The sequence below is a fragment of the Macrobrachium rosenbergii genome, chromosome 6 (genome assembly GCF_040412425.1).
Source record: "Macrobrachium rosenbergii isolate ZJJX-2024 chromosome 6, ASM4041242v1, whole genome shotgun sequence".
NCBI classification, from domain to species: Eukaryota; Metazoa; Arthropoda; class Malacostraca; order Decapoda; family Palaemonidae; genus Macrobrachium; species Macrobrachium rosenbergii.
In genome coordinates, this window is record NC_089746.1 from 65,057,556 (window position 1) to 65,078,167 (window position 20,612).

The 20,612-nt window shown below is 37.1% G+C and overlaps 1 long non-coding RNA gene across 2 annotated transcripts; it reads left to right on the top strand.

Moving 5' to 3' along the window:
• The first annotated feature begins 2,433 nt into the window (after positions 1-2,433).
• LOC136839659 (uncharacterized) lies at positions 2,434-12,127 on the top strand. 2 transcript variants are annotated; one of them, XR_010853430.1, is made up of 4 exons: positions 2,434-2,867; positions 3,019-3,065; positions 7,489-8,316; positions 8,386-12,127. It is a non-coding gene; the product is annotated as an uncharacterized lncRNA (long non-coding RNA). The 2 variants fall into 2 exon arrangements; XR_010853429.1 differs by having other exon boundaries at positions 2,439-2,867; positions 7,489-12,127.
• Positions 12,128-20,612: the final 8,485 nt, after the last annotated feature.

Sequence of the window (20,612 nt, forward strand, 5' to 3'; positions counted from 1 at the left end):
ACTTAAACATCTATAAATAAACTGAGAAATAGTTAAGTAATACTAATCAACAATAAATTTATCAGCAGAAACAAGGAATCAAGTTAATCAATAAATGCGTAGTTAAATAAGTAAATAAAGCAAAATTTTACTGTGACTGCCCTTAGATAAGAGAAATTGCACCCAAGACTGAGAGGCCATGGCACATTTTAGGGTTTGGAAACATTGGTTTCGTTGCCATACTTGGATTAAACGCCTGATTACAGCGTCTGAGATGGCTCAGAAAAATAGGCACGAAGACTCATATCATATATATATATATATATATATATATATATATATATATATATATATATATATATATATTTAGTAGATTAACAGGTTTAGCACAAGATGGGCTTATGGCAGCACCGGCCGTTGGCTAAAGGGAATAGGCGTTCTGGTGTGGATCTCTGGACTCACAACAAGCTGAATGTCTAAAATGTGCATGAATAATAAAGTGGAGGAGCAGATATATATATAAAATAAATAAATGGATAGATATTCAAATGACCGTAAGACTGACTCAACTAATGGGCAAAATGAAGATGAATCGGCATGATACTGAATGTAAGTGAATAAACAGCCATTTGAATGGATGTGAATTTTTTCTTAAAATCCTGAGAGAATCATTAGAAAAAGTATGTACGCTTCATTGTAGGAATATATATTAATGGAATAATATTTACTATAAACAGGCAGATGGTGTAATCATTCCTTCTTGTTAGTGGAATCATAAAAGCAAGGTTAAGTACTTCGGTTTAAAACTCAGTAAAGAGTTATTCAAAAAGGAACTGGTTAGTTGATGGACAGATTTCTATCTAGATATGAGCATACATTAATTTGCTGAACCTGGTGGCATATCATAAGGACTGAATCTGTGTGCCTGTGTGCCAACATATTTCTCTGTACTTTGTATCGGAATGAAAACATTCAAAGCAAAATAAAGTAAATATTTATATATTATAGGGGGATGAATAAATTTGTTTTTATTTAGCATTTCCCAACGTTTTGAGAGAGAGAGAGAGAGAGAGAGAGAGAGAGAGTGTAATTGTCGTAAGTCAGTGCTTCGGTTGTTGGAAGAGGGATGAGGTCGTTAGGTTGTTTACGGTGCTGTCTGTCTGTGCAAATGTCGAGGGAGTTTTTTTTTTTGGTTTTTGAGAGAGTCTTGAGCTGAGTTCTGTGCAAGGCGGACATTGGTGGTAGATTGTTGTATGTTCCGTGAGTCGAGTGTTTTCTGTTGGATGTTATTGTTGTCTGTGCATGTGTCTCTTTCTTTTTGCTGGTTTTTTTTTTGGTTGGAAGTCTGTTTTCCGGGTTTGTTTGTGTAATTTTGTTTACTGTGTTGGCGACCGTGGACATCCTCAACCATCTCCCAGCAACCGAGGATCATAGTGAGTATTGTATGTGGTTATATGTTCAGTGTATCTGTGTTGTGTATTGTTTTTTGTGTTTTAAAATCCCGCCACAATATAACTATACTGTATATGCACACACACACACATGAACTGATTTATATAGAAATTCATGTTTGAGATGTAACAGAAAATCTGCTAGTTGTTTGTACGTCTTTGTGATCAGAGAGTAACGAACAAATACTGCTGATTCGTTGAACGCCTTACGATCGTTGGGGTTTGGCCTGGGCAATTCAAATAAGTGCCATACATATTAGACCTTATTGGTTCGTTTCGATTATAAGAGACCAATCAGCTGAGGTCTATGACCTAAGCAAGTTCGGTGATCGGCGCGTTTCCTCAGAGCACCTTCCGACTATAATTGCATAGTTTAGCGTAATATTGGCAACAGGACCCTGTGTAACTATTAAGGAAAATACACACTTGTTAATTGTATCAGGTCATATTTTTGGTGTCAGTTGCGGGGTGTTGCCAGTACATAATAATTAACAGTGTAATTGTGCAGGTGAAATAAACTTGGCAAACTCGTTTGGACGTAACATGTATGCCAAGGGGGATGGAGCCGGTTGAAGGACCAACGCAGCCGGGCGATAACCGAACGTGTGGACGAGGCCTTAAGTGACGACTTAAATGCCATTGATAACATAATAGAATTTAGGACAAATGCCAAACCCTGGTGTAAGATCCTGCGCAGGTCCCTCCCACTCAATTAAGTAACTTGTAATCATTTGGAAGTAAATTATTAGCAAAAATTTAGTAATGATAGAAAAATTGGTAAGTTTGCCATTTAACGATAAGTTTCTCGTTTTCTAATTTGACACGAATTTTAAGAATATCACTCTGAAACCGTACCTGCGATATATTCGGATATGCGAAACATATGAATCGAGGATATTGAATGTTGCGAGATAGCTGTTGGAAAAGTGCCTTATTCAAATACCATTATTTAACATAAACTTTCTTATCACAATAAATTTGAGTAGTATTTGTGTCTGGCTTGTGATCTGATGTACGAAGAATTTCCATGCATAGCAGACTTGAAACGTTCATTTGATTTTTTTGTCGTTATCGTATTATATCGTTTGTACGAGTGAATTTGATCGCTTGAGGAATCCGCCTTGTGTTCGGAAGTGTGTGTGGGAAATTAGCATTGTTATTAGTTGCATGATTGTTGAGTGAGAGAGTTGGGAAGCCGTGAACTGGACTCCGTCGCGGCCATTGAGAACGGTTCCATGTCTGTCGCCGCCATGACGCATGCTGGAAGGATTCGCCGATTGTAAACAAACCGGTGTCAGGGAAAGACAGAGAGTGTGTCCTGTGAATTTGGAACTACCAACCAACACATTGAAGAGAATTTACAGTGTGTGCCCTGGGTCTTAGGACACTTATTTAATAGCATTCTAAACTTCGCGAGGCTACAGAAGTGAGAGCTGGGTGCGTGGTGTTTGTTTATGTTTGTTTACGTGTATGTGTAGTTCATGTAGCATTTGCCGTGGTCGTATAGCAATTTCATTTTGTCATAGATATTTTGGTCGTTATTTCGCATTGTAGGCTTATTTCTTACTGGGATTATTTTTTGTTTTAGGTTTTTTGGGCGGAGTGCTGTCCTGGCGCCTGTTGTCATTGCCGTATGTGAGTATAAGTGTTTGTGCGTAAATGAAACGATTTAATATGGATTTGTTGTTTGCAGAACTAAATATGCATTTATTTTGTACAATAAACTGACGTAAGCTTTTGTTTGCTGCAAATGTCTCAGAAAGTCACTGAAGCATCATAAGTTGAGAATAAGGGGACTGAGACTTGAAGAGATTATTTTAGCCACCCACTAGTCGAGACCCCCATAGGGGGGGCTACTGCCATCAGTGCACCTCACGTGGTGCACTGTAAGGCATTAGTTAAGGTTCTTTGCGGCGTCCCTTCTTCTCTTAGCTGCAACCTCTTATCATTCCTTTTTCTCTACCTCCCTTCACATTCACTTTATTTCGCCTGACTATGTACCCTCTTTAACAATTGTTTCACAGTGCAACTGCAAGGTTTTCCTTGTCACATTTTCAAACGTTCTTACTGTCAATTTCCCCTTCAGCACTAAGTGACCTCATAGGTCCCAACGCTTGGCCGGGATCTAAAGTTTATATTCTGGTTTATTTAATCGATTAGGAAACCATTTAGAATAGAAGATAAAAACTTCCAATCTGTTCTTGTTGGTGCCCTAGGCAATCAGACAATTGCCTAGATAATACTGGGACACCGCTCTCTCTCTCTCTCTCTCTCTCTCTCTCTCTCTCTCTCTCTCTCTCTCTCTCTCTCTCTCTCTCTCTCTCTCTCTCCTAGGGAAGGTTTTGACTGAATGATTGCATTATTAATCTCTCTCTCTCTCTCTCTCTCTCTCTCTCTCTCTCTCTCTCTCTCTCTCTCTCTCTCTCTCTCTCTCTCTCTAGGGAAGGTTTTGACTGAATGATTGCATTATTAATCTCTCTCTCTCTCTCTCTCTCTCTCTCTCTCTCTCTCTCTCTCTCTCTCTCTCTCTCTCTCTCTCTCTCTCCTAGGGAAGGTTTTGACTGAATTATTGCATTATCAATTACATTTTTGTATAAATTGATATTATTAATTATATTGATGAAATTTATTGTTAAATTATTAGAAATATCTTGGAAACATAAGAGGGAAAGCCCCCATTGGCCAGGTGAAGGCACAGTTTAATAGGTTAGAGGTAAAACTTGTTTGGTACTTGTCAGCTAGCATGCAAGATGGGCGCGATGTATAGGGTAGGCCTATTACCAGGCCCTGGAGGATGAACGTAGTCTAAAAAAAGTAAGTAAAATATGGTAAATAATGTAAACAGAGACAAAAGGTATAAACAAAATCAAATAAAAGGTGGTAAGTATGCATTCGGCAACTGGCCAAAACAAGGCCGTGGCAGCGGTCTTCTGTTTTACCCTAGGCTTAAGGGGTAGGCTTTTCCAAACAACATGACCACTTTGTTTGTATTGGAGTAGTCACAACTAAGGCCAATTTTAAGGGTCTGTGGGGGTGAGAGACTCCCTCTGATAGGTAGCTGCATGGCATCCTAGGTTGGGTTAAGGTAGGTCTGGTTAGGTCAGGGATTCTCGACCTTTTTAATCTTACGTACCCCTTGAAGTGTTTCAGTATTGGTCACATACCCCTTGCCCACAATGTAGCATCAGGAAGGGTAAAAAGAAATGCATGGTTTTTTGACTTAGTTTATTAAGTTTAAATGGTGTTACATATGTGGGGCAGACAAAATTTTCAATTAATGAGAGTATGTCACTATGAGGTAGTGTTGATAGGAACTAGTACTTCACAGGGAAACACTATGTGACGGGCTGCTAGCATGCAATACATTTACTAAAACAGAACTCTATCAGACAGCTTTCGATCATTGTGGCAGTGAACTGGTGCTGCTTGCAGCTAGTTGCAATTCGTAACTAGTAACAGTGATGGGTCAGTCACTTTGTGTGAAAGCATATAAAGATAATAAAACATAACTAAATCAAACACATTTTTCCAGTAACTGTGACTGTGAGGCAGTGGTGCTATATACAGCTTATAGTTACTCATGTGGAAATTATTGTGTGTAACTAGCGTCACTAGCATAAAAAAAATAACTAAAGTAGTATTAAGTAAGAAGGCATGGCGATCCACTGACTGCGAACTAATACTGATTATTAAGCCTCGCAACTAGGTATTAGTAACTAGTTACTTACTGACAGGGAAGTCAGTGTGTTTGACTGCATTAAAATACAAGTATGGACTAATTCAGTGAGTTGTATGGGCCTGTTTCTTAGCTACCAACAAGCCAATCCTCGGCACAGTCTTTGAAAGAGCCACTCTTATGTCGTCTTTGACTGCAAGATGTGAACGTAACTTGTTTTAAATCAAGCACAGTGCTGAGAATCCCTGCTTACAGAGGCATATAGAAGGAAACATCAGGAGGTTCCGTACACATTTCTTTGCTAAAGCAGAGTAAGAACTTGCCATTGTTGACCAGAGTCTGGTCAATGGTAAACTATCAAAAGAATCTTTTACAGTTGTCATTGACACAGTCAACGAATTCTTCTTCTAATTCATCTGGAAGGGATCAAGGGTCCATCTTCAGTGGATTTGGAATGAGTTGGCAATCTAAGTCTGTGAGATCAGGAAAATATTTATCCAACTCTTGACTGAGAACCATGAAGCAGATCTCAACGTTACCTGAGAGTGAAGGAAGAGTGGTGAGTAGTGGTGAGTGGGTGACAGTGAGAGGCGAACAGTGCATCTCACTTTGGTAGCTGTTAGGTACTTGTGAGGAGGGACGTGATCGATAGAAAATGAGCAAGGGTGGCTACTGTATTATGGGTTTGCAAGGTTGTGTGGCAACTGTAGCCCAAGAGAGCTTTCTCTCAAGTGACTTAACTCCAAGAGTTTCCTTGTTAATGTTGTCACTTAGTGTCCTGGTTCTAGTGGAGGACACATCTAGCGTAGTACATATAGGCCACTTTATACAAAGGTTTGCAGTTGTTCAAAACCAAAGTATTTTGAGAAACCTGTCACGTTCCCCCAAAATTCTTCTCACGTAGCGTACTCCAGGTTGAAAGCCCCTGGGTTAGGTCATATTCTGTCTGAAGTGCCTGCTAAAGTTTACGGGTAACCTGGGACATACTTTGTGAAATTAAAGTGCAGGCTAGGCTACTGCCAGTATGATTCCTGCCAGTTGCTGGTATATATGACCCCGACCTCTCATCGGGTCTACACTGCTCTGGTCCGGCTGCAGCACTGTGGGACATGCTTAAATAAGAGACAGTGGGTAAGTTTTAACAATGATCTGTATCATCTAAAACTTACACAAGGATCCAAGTCTCTAAGGAACTAATCTCTATAGTAAACACGAGTTAGAGGCCGAGGGGGAAACCGGTGGAGGGCAGTAAGGGGATGTGCAACTTTCCCCTAACTTGAGATAACCTAACTGACTTTTTCAAGGGGACCCCTTTGGGCATCTTCCTCCAGCCCTCTAGTATGTTACAACCCCCAATTTCTTCTCTCCTGGACGTGATTGGCTCTGGCACTTCTCCTTAGGCCTCTCAGCCAATAGGTGCCAGGAAAGGTGATGCTATATCCTAATAGATTTTTGGGGGGTTTCTAGGGGGAGGAAAGTTCCTTCTATGTCCTGCGACTTCATCAGGGCTCCGGGGGGATTCTTACAAGGACCGAGAAGGGCGTAGCCCTCCCTTCCCAAGTCCTTTGCGTCCCTGCAAAGCTGCCCTCCCCCCCTTTCCAATCCCGCCACGAGCCTTGTCCTTCAGGTTACTGACATAACTAATTAAAATTAACTATCTCTAAGTGGGCCAGCTGACACATGTACAGGCCAAAGGTACAAGTGAATTGAATATGTCTTATAATCAACATGAAAAAAATTTATAAATATTTTTTTAGTTATTTATTTTTCCCCTTTTATTGATTTTTTTGTTTCTCTTCTGCTTTGCGAAATCCAACCAACCAACCTCACTCTTCCCTGGAAACAGATCAGTACCAAAAAAAAACAAAAAAAAAGTTTTAAAAAATCAAGTCATGCACTGTATTAAACGTAAAAAATGGTCATTACAATAAACAAGAAAATAATAAAATTTAAACATTGCTTTTGGAAAAAAATGTTTTCAAAAACCACCTATTAGTTTTGGAATGCTTCGTACAGTATTTTCTGAGACAGTTTAAAAATTTTTATGACAATATTACTCCTTAGCTATTCAAGAAACACCTGGAAAAGTAAAAAAAAAAATATACAACAATTATTAATTGGTTGAATATGTGTAGTATATGTTTATGTATTTATTTTCCTCCATCTTACTATCCACCCTTTCCTAACAATTGTTTCATTGTGCAACTGTAAGGTTTAGCTTCCATTACACCTTTCAAACCTTTCTACTCTCAGTTTCTCTTTCAGCGCTGCATGACTTCATAGGTAGTAGCATTGCCTTTGGCCTAAATCCTATGTTCCTGTTCCTTAAGTTTAGTATCTCGCTGTTACCTGCTGTCATTAACGTCTCCCTCATCTCTCCAGGAAACCGTCAAAAGCTCTCGAGCATGAATCAGACAAGTTGGACACCATTCTCGTACTTGGAAATCTACCAGTAACTATCAAGAAAGAAGTGAGATGGCCATTCTCATCCTGGGAAGGAGGAAGAGAGAAGGCCATTCTCATCCTTGGAAGAAAGAAGAGAGATGGCCATTCTCATCCTTGGAAGAAAGAAGAGAGATGGCCATTCTCATCCTAGGAAGAAGGAAGAGAAATGGCCATTCTCATCCTAGGAGGAAAGAAGAAAGAAGAGTTTTAGGTACAAGAGATGACACTTAAAGATCAGATTTTTATAATGTGCCAGAATGCATTATGTTATAAGGGTTATTCACAGACATTAACAGTTCTTCTTAATAATGTAAAAAAAATGGTCCCATTAACAGAAATGTTAGAGAGAGACATACTTTGGCACATACAGGTTGTAATCTTATCTCCTTTCACAAATAAAACTTGGGACAAGTTTTATACAGCTATATTTCAGAACAGACAGTTTATCTATGATTCTCATTAGCTCAGCGTCAGTTACCAGGTTGTCCAGCATGCTTCTGGGAAATGTAATATACAAGAATTTAACCTAAATTATTTAGACTGGTAGTTTAGTATTGTGAACAGTTTTTTCTGGAATGCAGTAATCAGTACGTCAGTGTTCAATTCTTGTAAGATTCGTTGTACGTTAATCTTATTAGTTTGTATATATATAATTACTTTTAAAAATACCATGTCAACTTAGCAGACTTATGTACTGTACTTACCAGCTGCACTTTCTAAAGTTCTTATATAATTAAAAGCAACATGTCATCTTCGCAGACTTATGTCCTTTCCAGCTACACTTTCTAAAGTTCTTGTATAATTAAAAGTAACATGTCATCTTAGCAGACTTAGTCCTTTTCAGCTACACTTTCTAAAGTTCTTATATGATTAAAAGTAACACGTCAACTGAGCAGACTTGTGTACTTGCCAGCTACATCTCAGTGATTACTTTTTGCTCTGCTGCCATTTTAGACATGATACATTTTTAGGTATATCTCTTTAAATTAAGTTTTAAGTTTGAAATGCATTATTAGTTTAGGTTAGGAATCATGCGGACTTGCTTTTAGCTGTTAGAAGCCTAGGAAATATTCAGGTGCAGGCCATAATATAAGGTCTTTCTTACTTAAACATTGTTACTTTTGATATGTTTGTCTTGTATTTTTTTATGATAACACTTGAACTTCTGATTAACAGTACCTGAAACTGTTTTGTACGATAACACTTAAACCTCTGACAGGCTGGACCTGAATCTGTTTTAACATCACCTGGCATTTTGCTCCCAGTTTTTTTGTATCATCAGCACACTTATCATCAACCTTGGGACATTTTGTAATATTAGATGTGATATAATTTTAGACAAGTCTTCCCAGTTGAAAGATGTATTCCATTGTAGGCTATAGTATATGGTCTTTGTTACGTAACAGACTTTGTTACTTATCAGAAATCTAGAAAATATTCAAGTGCAGTCTATGATATAGGATCTTTTGTTACTTAACAGACTTTGTTACTTAACAGAAATCTAGAAAATATTCAAGTGCAGGTTATGATATAGGATCTTTTGTTACTTGACAGACTTTGTTACTTAACAGAAATCTAGAAAATATTCAAGTGCAGGTTATGATATAGGATCTTTTGTTACTTAACAGAAATCTAGAAAATATTCAAGGTTACTTACCAGAAATCTAGAAAGTATTCAAGTGCAGGCTATGATGAAGGCCTTGGCTATTAACAGACTTTGATACTTAACAGAAATCTAGAAAATATCCAAGGGTATGCTATATTATAGGGTCTTTGCTACTTAACAGACTTTGATACTTACCAGAAATCTAGAAAGTATTCAAGTGCAGGCTATGATATGGGATCAAATGTTACTTAACAGGCTTTGTTACTTATCAAGTACTTAAGTTTATCTGTTGAAGAGTAAGACTTCTTACTCCCTTTTTTTTTATACTTCACTGAAGAGATTTTTTTTTTTTTTTTTTTTTTTTTTTTTTTTTTTTTACTTCATTCAAGAGTAAAACTTTTAATCTTGTTTACTTCGTTGAACGAAACCTTTCCATTTCCACTTCACTGAAGAAGTGAAATTCACAAATATAGTCTCCTATAAAGAACAAAACTTAGGAATTTTACTTCATTGATTAATAAAATTCTTGGGTTAGTAGCAGAAAGTTGCAAAAAAATCATATATACATATTCAAACCCTCTATAATTGATGTTTGGTGCTCATGTTTTTAGTAATAAAAAAAAGTTAGATAAGTGATAGACTATACCTGATAGCCTCTTTGTTTTGCGAAGAATCTGTGAAAAGCCAAAACATGCAAAATACCCTTTTTTGGTTTGTGTAAATGTTGAGAAGAAATTGCTCATAACTTTTACAGTACCATTTTTATGAATTTCACTTAACAGTGCAAGGCCAGCCCAAAGGATTTGGCAATTATTGAAATGTTTTAACTTTTATTCATTAAATTTCAGATCTTGAAAAATGTTATAATCGGGTTATTAAATTACAGCTCTTCAAAAATTTTATAATTTGGGTAATTGAAAATGATTAAGATTTTGACGTTTCTTTGAAATGATTTGTTTCCAGAACTTGACTTTTTTTGGCTATATTTTGGGGCATTGATGCAAAAGAACTTTTAAGCGTTAATGTTTACTCTACAGTCTGTATGTATGGAGAGAGAGTCCTGTCTATCCTGGGGAGAAAAAATTTAGATTAAATTTAAATTTTGCTGTTAAATCAGTCATATTAGCCCAATGAGAGTGGTCTTGTGGCCTGGTTATACCGCAGTATTATCAGAATTGTAAAGGTGACATCATATGAGGCATTTAGCATTAGAAGGGCGTCTTGCCACGAAAAAATGTTTTGAGTTATAAGCCATGAAAGTTTCAGAAATTCAACCTGCTTTAATTTCTTTAATTTTCGAGTTACAAAGTTGAATTTTGTCTGAGACGAAGTATTTGTGATCAGGAATAGAATGGTATGCATAAGAAAATATAGTTCAACCCCACCCCATTTTTTTGGGGATAAAAGGGGGATTATTTTAAAGCTGATCGGGCAAAAAACGCCATTTTCAAGAGTTGGGGGGAGAGGCCCTGCTAATCCTGAATGCATGATATGTGCTTGTGATGGAATAATATATATTGTCAACTCTTTTTAGTCAGTGTAAGTTTAAGAGTATTTTTTCTTTTTTGTATTCATTCATAATGTTAAAGGATTTTGATTGGTATTTCTGTTATACCTTTTCTTATTTAGTTAAAGGAACAGCAAATGATATTGGTTATTTATTTTTGACAGTTAATTTTTTTCACCTATGATCTAATTTTTTGTGGTGTTTTTCTTATAGACATGTAGTACTTTACATTTTGAAATTTGAGTGATCAGTGATTATTGTTTTTAGAAGACTTATTAACTGTCTAAAAGAATGATCAAGGTTTTACAATATTTTTTGTGAGATTTAAAGATTTTCTTTGAGATGCAGCAAATTTTATCATCATCTCTCTGTTAGAATGTTGTCTTTGTTATGTATTTACCTTTATTTATTCACAAACCCATTACAGTCGACCCCTGTTATACGCTTGGGATGATGCTTACCAACCCCCCCCCCTCGAATAGCTAAAATCTGCGAATACGTAAAACTCCTCTAGAAATGCTTACAAATGCCTATTTTGATAGTTCAAAACGCTAAAAAGCCCTTCCAAAAACGCTTACACTTGAGTTTTGTAATAGTTTTATCAAAAAGTGCATTTAGTCACGAAAATGATTTGAAAATACAGTAATTTGTGAATATTTCTTTATGAAAAATAATGCGAATAGGCATATTTTCCGCAAATAATGTGAAAAATCCGCAAATAGGTGAAGCCACGAATCCAGAACTGCGCATAGGCGGGATCCACTGTCCTTTCACTTACACTTATTTGTGTTGTGTGACTATAGACACCATGATGATAATGTTTTGTTTTTAAGTATTCACTTTTGTCTGTTATAAGCTCATTACATCAACCTATCCTTATTTGTGTGACTTGTGAGACACTATAATTCACTATAGAATGAAAAAAGGAACACACTTGGCCCCAGTAGCTGACTTGCAGGGTCTAGCAGGGTAAACATTTTGACGCCAGTTTTTGCTTTGTTTCGCTGGATTGGCAATTGCTCTACAGATTTTTGACTGGAACACTCACTATGAGACTGGTCATAAGCTTCATGACTCAAGAAATGTATGTACACATCATTCGTGGAAATTTTGCCCATTCACGGTATCTTTCATAAAATGTTCACAAATTGTACTGTATTTTCCTATCATTTTTGTGACAAAATGCATCTTTTGTGATAAAACTATTAAAATGCTCAGGTATAAGCATTTTTAAAGGATTTTTTCGGTGTTTGAATTATCAAAATAGGCAGTCATAAGCGTTTTTAGAGGGTTTCAAGTACTGTCACTGGGGCCGACTTAGCAGGTTTCCATATAGATAACTTCCAACTTCACCTTCTTAGACTCATTTCAAGCTTGCATTGCTTGTCTCCTTGTATTTGAATATCCTTACGTTTTTATCTATATATTTATTAATTTGGTAATTTATTTTTTCTTTTTTTTTTTTAAAGAACTTACCTCTTCTTTCCGTATTTCCTATTACCTTCGGTTACTTCTTTCAGATGAACACCGTATTCCTTGGGAGCTTTAATTTCAAGTCAGTGGCCCCTTTTGTGGACTTGTTCCATTTGAATGGGATTCATCTTCTGAATAATAATAATTTCTTCCTCACTTTCTTTCTTGCATCTCAAAGAAATAGCATTAAAGTCACACTCGAATAATCTTCCCGTAGTATAAAGTAAGTTGGATGTTTTCTGTGGATAAGACATTAAGAGAATGTGTAAAATGAATAATTTTTCTATATTGTTTTTTATCACTCAAGGTTATGTGACTGAAAATTGTTTCCAGGTTGGTAAAAATTGTGTATTTTATATATGATAACCATTTTTTTTTTTAGAAAATAAAATTTCTTGTGTTTTATTGATTGGTAATCTCTCTCTCTCTCTCTCTCTCTCTCTCTCTCTCTCTCTCTCTCTCTCTCTCTCTCTCTCTCTCTCTCTCTCTCTCTCTCTCTCTCTCTCTCTCTCTCTCTCTCTACTCATACCAGAACAAACCTGTTATTTTTTTCAGTTTTTTGAATAGCTTTTATTGTTATTTTGAGGTAGAGAGACCAAGTTGTAGTTTTCATTTTGTCCATTTTTTCATGGTACAAAGTATTATATACGTTTTGTGGTGATTTTTGTGTGTCCTTTGTACAAAAGACCCCCATTCCTGGATCCCCTACAGTGTCCTCATTCATCTGTCAAACTAACTTGTACAGTACACCTTTGTGGGGTTTGCTCCTATCTTCCATTTTCAATTCCCAGTTTATTCCTAAATAGGTCCTTGACTTATGGCAGGGGATCCGTTCCAGCGCTGCCGTTAACGGTGCTCTAACTTGATGTTGCATCAAGTTACATTGCTTATAAGCACCATTAACTTACTTTAGCTTTTGACTAAATTTCTATCAATAAAAACCACCGTTTGGTTAAAGGGCATCATTTGAGATACATTGTTCAACTGCTGAGTAATCAGCCAAGAAGACTCAAACATGCAAGAACTGTTTAGAATCGTGTGGGGAGGTATGACTTGCTTTTGTGTACCATTCAGTATTGGGATTCAGAACTTGGTCTCTCTACCTGAATGAACAGTCAAGGCCCTTGTGAAATAATAGGTTTTAACGTATGAAACTTATTTTCGTAATCTTGCAATCTGTGTTTCAAGGTTTTCCGTATCAAATTTACAATCTTTTCTGTATTAAAATTTTTCTCTTATTTTTTAACTGCTCTCTTGCTGTACACTCTCAAACAATAGTCTGTTATATTTCATTTTGTAGCTGTAGTTGTTCTAGAATATCTCCCTTTTATGATTGTCAATTTCCAAGTGTTCATTTGTATTAGAAACCTGTTACTTTTCAATGATGCCATTTTTTGCTGGTCAAAGGAGAGAAAGCAAATGGTTAAAAATCACTTTCTTTGTCAAGTGTTTTTAGTGTTACTGTTTAAAGTTTTGTGTGTGTGTGTGTGTGTGGTTTTGTTGTTGAATATTCTCTGTTTTATGTATTCTTGCAAGTATGTCACATTGGAGGTACGATTTAGTATACAATTTCTTGGAATGACAAAACTTTTGACTAGTTATCAGAACTTGGTGTTGGGGTTGCTGTGGAACCTTGTTACTAAATGCTTATCACAGTATTTCATCCCATTGGACCCCGTTGGGGGCTAGTGCCATCAGTAGACCTCACGTGGTGCACTGTAGGCATTACTTAAGGTTCTTTGCAGTGTCCCTAGCTGCAACACCTTTCATTCCTTTTCCTGTACCTACGTTTATATTCTCTTTCTTCCATCATCTTTCCACTCACTCCTAATGATTGTTTCATGGTGTGACTGCGAGGTATTCCTACTGTTACACCTTTCAAATCTTTTTGCTCTGTTTCCTTTTTGGCGCTGAATGACCTCTTAGATCCCAGTGCTTGGCCTTTTGGCCAAAATTCAATATTCTATTCTATTCTTTCAGTCTTGTGGCTAAGCAGGAATTGCTGCCTGCAGTCTCTGCTTTATGAGAGACGTTAAAATGGCAGCGTCACCAAGTGTATTGCAGTTTGAAATGTGTTTTGTGGTGTCGGTGAAGTTACTAAACATTGCATTTCATTGTTTGTAAACCATTTTAATTTCACTTCATACCATATGCTGAAATGGAGAGAAAATAAAGTATGAATAATGCAAATGAAGTGGGTATTAGGCCTTGCAATGCCAGTGCTCTTTGGTGTTTGTGTCACTCGGAAGAGTGAGTGCACTGTAATTCCTGTCGTCTGAAGTTGTGTGCTCTCATCCCCATTATAATGGTACATAGTAGGACTCCTTTATGCTTAGGACTTTGTGGCAGCATCCTGGTATTTAGTAGGACCCCTGTATGAATAGGACATTAGTTGTAATGTCCTTAGATCTTGGTATTTACTGGTACTCCTGCATGCCAATGACTCTCTCGCAGTATCTTCAGACCATGCTTTTGAATTTTTTGTATTCCTTGTGGTGTACTTCAAAACTGCATTTCTGCCACACTTGCTGGTTTGAATGCCAAAACCTTGCTACTTCCCTCGAAGGACATTAGCATGTAGTTGAGGTCAGTTTACAGGACCCAGGGGCGTTCCTAGACATTTTGGGGCCCTGGGGGCACAGTCCCATTTTGGGCTCCTCTTATGGGGTGGGAGGAGAGTGAAGCGAGCCAAAGCAGCGGGGGGTTCAGGGGGGAAACTTTTTAGAATAGCAATTGTAGGATAATTTTAAAGGCACTTGTAAATGCAAATTTCAGAAATTTAGCTTGTCCTGTCATAGCAGCAATGGTTAAATTTCGCATTTTGTGACTCCCCACACTTTGGGGCACAGGGGTCGATTTCAAACAGCCTCCCCCCCCCCATCCTCAGGAATGCCACTGACAGGACCAGAAAGTTTTTTTTCCTTTGACTGCAAGGTCACGGGCAGGTCTTCCTTGGCTGTAACGTAGATGCTGAATTTATATTACATGTGACTTTTGTATGTTAATTTATCTTTATTCTTTGTCCTTTTGGGTTCTCTCTTTTCATAACATTCTATTCCAAATCAGCTTTCTGTGGACACCAGTGTCCAAACATTCTCCTAGTTTGACCCTGTTTGGCCCCATGGCCAAAATTTCAGGGTTCCTTCGTTCTAAGAAGGTACCAACCCATTCATGGCGTCTAGCGTATGCCTATGGCTGTTGCTATTCCAGTCTAAATATCAACAGTATAGCCACTTAATCCTATGGCTGGTTTTTATTGCAGTCTAAACAATTACAGTATAGCCACTGGCTTAGAGACTGTAAGCACCTTCTACAATCCTGCTGACAGTTATGGAATAACTTCTTTTACTATTTTTGTTGTCTGAAGCCATTGATTTCTAAGTTTAGTACCAAGAAAAATGTTTTAATAGCTAGACCATATTTGGCGTTCTTGAGGTAATCCCCCTTACTTAAGACTTTTTTATATAAATATTTTATAAGTAATTCCCCTTACTTAGTACTTTTATAAGTATTTTATGAGTAAGGCCAAACCTTATCTCTTATCACCAGTTGAATCGCGGGTGAAAAAGTTTCCTAGACCACCTCTTGCATGAAAAAATTACCAAAATTAATATTTATTGTAATAACAGTTGTTCCTCATTCCTTCTCCTTGCTTAGAGGAAGTGTAGCCCTGTGCTGTAGGTGCTAGCAGTGAGAAGGGGCCCGGTTAGGGGCCATTTTTGTGAGAAATTTAGAGGTTCTAGACTCGGGGTCATTTGGAAATAGGGAACAGACTTGTTTGGCTGCTTAAGACTGGCAAAAATGGCATTTGTAAAGGTGCAGTTTTGAAACATGCTCTCTCTCTCTCTCTCTCTCTCTCTCTCTCTCTCTCTCTCTCTCTCTCTCTCTCTCTCTCTCTCTCTCTCTCTCTCTCTCAAGTAATGTAGCTCTTATTTCTCGCAATTATTCAGTTGTGAAAGTCTCTCTCTCTCTCTCTCTCTCTCTCTCTCTCTCTCTCTCTCTCTCTCTCTCTCTCTCTCTCTCTCTCAAGTAATGTAGCTCTTATTTCTCGCAATTATTCAGTTGTGAAACTCTCTCTCTCTCTCTCTCTCTCTCTCTCTCTCTCTCTCTCTCTCTCTCTCTCTCTCTCTCTCTCTCTCTCTCAAGTAATCTAGCTCTTATTTCTCGCAATTATTCAGTTGTGAAAGTCTCTCTCTCTCTCTCTCTCTCTCTCTCTCTCTCTCGTGAAAAAAATTGTGTATGTAGTCACGAGTTGCAAGTTCAATCTAGAATAATAGAATGAAAAATAGACAAAATAATTCTAGGTTCAAAGGTCTAAGGTAAAGGTAAGCCATTTTTAAAGTATGGCTAAAAAAAAACTCCATTTTAGGCAAGCCTTTTAGAGGCTTTTAAAAAGTCCTGGTGTATGTCCTTAATATGGTACTTTCAAAGCCTTTTGTTTGGGTCTCAATATAACCCTTATTTAATAGAGAAATAAGGGCAATTAGTAAAGCCTTTAGAAGTCTTTCCTAAATGGCTTTCCAAAAGCCACCGAAACCATACGGGTAGATAAAGAAAGGCCTATGTAGGCCACCAAAAACGTTAATATGCCCCTAGGTAAGGTCTTGTAAAACCACCGAAAACTTAGGAATATAAGGCCTTTTATAACCAGTTGAAACTTAAACATATAGAAAATGGCTTTAGAAACATAATGGCTTGACTAAAACCTGCTCATATATGAAGAAAACGTATGCAAACGATAACCACATGCAGTGACATCGTGCAGTAAACAGATACTGAACTAGCTCATTCAACGTCATGACGTCACTAAAACGTCATAGTAAATACGCGGTTTGATTACGTCATACTTCTAAGGAAATAAACGTAGCTGTCAAGGTTCTGACGTCATAATTGTAATTGCCTAACAGTAAGGATAACTAGTCATTGTAATAAGCAAATGCACAATTAAGTAAAGCTGTTAGTCACGGTCGTGACGTCATAATTGTAGTAATGAAATTATAAAAGTTAATAAAATCCTATAAATATCCGTAAAGTCTCTTATTTGAATCCAATATATAACAATTAGGGAAGGTTATTTAATTATAATAAAAATCAAATATATATTTTTTACCCCTCGAAGCCAGCACTGCAGTGCCTCCAAGAGGGTGTACTATGTCCGCAGCCAGAGGTAATGAGATGTCAAGTCAGTCAGACGTCAGCAATTGAAACAGACTCGAAAAAGGACTGATTTTTCTCAGCTGACTTCGGCCGAGATGGGAATATATGAAGCCTTATGCGCTTGTATTTTCCAAGATGGCGTCGGCCACTTTCTATGTCCCCGAGAGAATGTTTAGACTTGAATGCCTTATAAGATGTCGGGACAGGGAGTCCAAAGGGTTGTTGGGGTTTAGACTCACCGAGACTAGCCTAAAGCTTACGTTCGACTATCATGGCTGCCTGCTTTGGTTTAGGCAAATGTCTAACCTGGCAAAGAATGTCTCATGAAACGTGGCGTGTAAAACCCGTTGCAGAATCGTCAAGCCAGAATTTCTTTTCGATGTCAAAATGGCCCGAAAAAAACTAGTCCAGCTCTCTCTCTCTCTCTGTTTCTCACTCTCTCTCTCTCCCCCAACTCTTTCTCTCAAAACTCTTCGGGAGGAAAACGTGCATTCTGACACTTTCGTTGAACCTTATGGCTCTCTCTCTTTCTCCCTCTCTGTTTCTCTCTCTCGCTCGCTCACGTCTTCGTATAGAGAATGGGTCTTTTACTCATTCATCAGACCTCATAGAAAACGAAGGCACAAGAACCAAGAGAGACAATGACTACGATAAATATATTCTAGAGTGTCTTAGCCATTTTGATATCGACTTTGCACCAGACATAATTCTTGATTTAGAGCCGTAAAGGGTAATTTACTCGTAAATATTAATAGATAAAGGTATTTCATAACTATTTTCATAGATATTTATATATAAAACTGACGTCATTTTCTTTAAATATGGATTTTACTAAGTTTTTAAATTTCCAAGGCCTCACCAAGCCTGTTCTCCGGCATCTTTCGGCGATTTGCCGACAATTTTTCATCAAAATATCAATATTTTTGGCAAGATTGGGGTTTTAACATGTTCATAATCGTGATATGAACATGAGACTTCGATTTTTGCCACAAACATTGACGAATTGACGTCAAATCTGTGGGCAAAATGCTGAAACACGCCCGATTATTTTTCGATTATTTTTCAAATGATTCAGATTTAGTTGAACTTTTACTTCTGAAATGGGCAATTTTCGCTTAGTACTTTTATCATTGGATTTCGTTTTTTAAAATAGCTTTGCCTGGCTAACTTTTCCATTTAAACTTGGTGATATAGTGCATTTAATTATAACTTGTAAAGCACCTATTAGAGGGGCAATTTTTTAACCATAGAAAATATTAATTTCAGTTATAACTGTATTTAAGTATTTTTACAGCATTTTTTGGCCGATTGGTTTCAGTATTTCTTCAAAATCAAATTTCTTTTACATATGTTACGTTACTTGTTATATTGTAATTAAAAATTTGGCGGAATTTAAAATTATTTTAGCTGAATTTTAGGCCTACCTTATCAACATCACATGCACCAAAATAGTTGGTTATTGATAAATAATTTTCAGTGACTCTAAATTGAATGATTAACTCAAAACTCTGTAAAATTATAAGTTTAGTTTGGTGCTATTTTCAGTTTACATATTTTCGTCCACAAGACTAATTTGCAAATTGTAGAATACTAATTTACACCTTCAGATGTCTTTCTGAACAAGAGAATTTTACAGGAATTTAACAAAGAAACCAAACAAAAGCTCATTAACATTACGTCAGTTTTAAAAAATTTATTTTCAGTTATAACTATATTACTCCAATGCACAAATTAACCACAAAAGTCATCCTCCAGTCTCTTGTTACAACAAAAGCAATTAATTATACCAAGACGCATACATTCCCCCCAAAAGCAGACAAGTGACCCAAACCCCTTCAGGTGGAACAAGCGTGCCTTGAGGCACTCCCCCCTTCCCAAAAATACCACCACTTCGTTTTATAGGCCTAATGCCACCATTCAATGTAAGTGATTGAGTCGGGTAAATGGTCAGAGACGTGCAAAGCTAATGTCCTCCTGCCCCGTTCTTCCTCCCCCAGCAGGACAGGAGGTCGGACTAACGTCAACCTTCACCGTACACGTGGACCACCAGGCCAGTTTAGGTTCTGTGTGATACACCTTGCAAGAATCCACCCCATTGCCAGCAATTAGAGATATGTATAGGCCTAATTAAACTAGTAATTGCCAAGTAATCTGAAAAAAAAACCTGATTTTGCCACATTAACATGTAATTAGAGAAAACCAACCTCTTTAACAGATAATTATGTAATTAGGGAGAAACATGCATCTCATTGCCACTAATTAGGGATATGAATAGGTCTAAGTAGCTAGTAATTCTGTACTTGGGGAGACATCAATGATTCACAGCTAAATTGGTAGAAAAAAAACTTTTCATTAACTTGTAATTTGGGCAAGAAATTGTCCTCTTTAACGGGTAATTATGTAATGAGGAAGAAATAATCATCCCATTGCCTTGCAATCAGGGGTTAATCTGCTTCACTGACACGTAATTATGGCGAAAAAACATACCTCATTATCAGGTAATTATGGAGGAATGCCTAACTCCTGATTGGTACATTCATTTGGGCTTTTTGAAGTTAGGATTTCTTCCCAAAATCTTCCAGCTTTAACAAGACTACAAAAAGCAGTTTTGTAATGATCACAAAAATAAGTCCACAAGACAATGAATAGCCATTTCATAATGCTTACTAAACACAAGACTATAAAGGTACCTCTTTGTTTTACTTGTCAGAATAGGGCCACATGACTAAAATTTGCTTGCAAGTGAAAGCACTGTTTAATATTGATCATGCAAGGTGGAATTTCATGTTACAGGAACTGGCCTTCACATCCTCACTACAGTAAGACTACAAGACATAAAACACTGTAGTTTTGTACTGATCACCTGTACAAGAGTACAGAATTATAAATATTTTTCATAACCATTTTGATGGTGCCATCATTCCTGCTGTCATGACCAGCTAGTACAAGTTAGGAAAAGCTTCATGGGAAGTTTAATATTTTTAATTTAGACATTATACCTCAAAACTTGCCTTTAAAATGCTATTGCCAATTTATGTTTCAATATCTTTATATTTTTGGTCAGTGTTTAGGATATTCTAAATCTTGGCCTTGCATTTTACTACTTCCATAATTGTACAGTTCTTTAGGCAAAAAGTCTCCAGAACTGACACTTTTTTTTTTTTATGAAAAATTATCACACACTTACAGCCCTCCAGACCAAAAAAATCATGGACTAACAGATCTCCTGAGCATAAAACTCACAGGACTTGAGACATTTCAACCCAGTGACTCATGAATCCTATGAATACATCCAAGGCAAATAGGCATTCAGAGCAA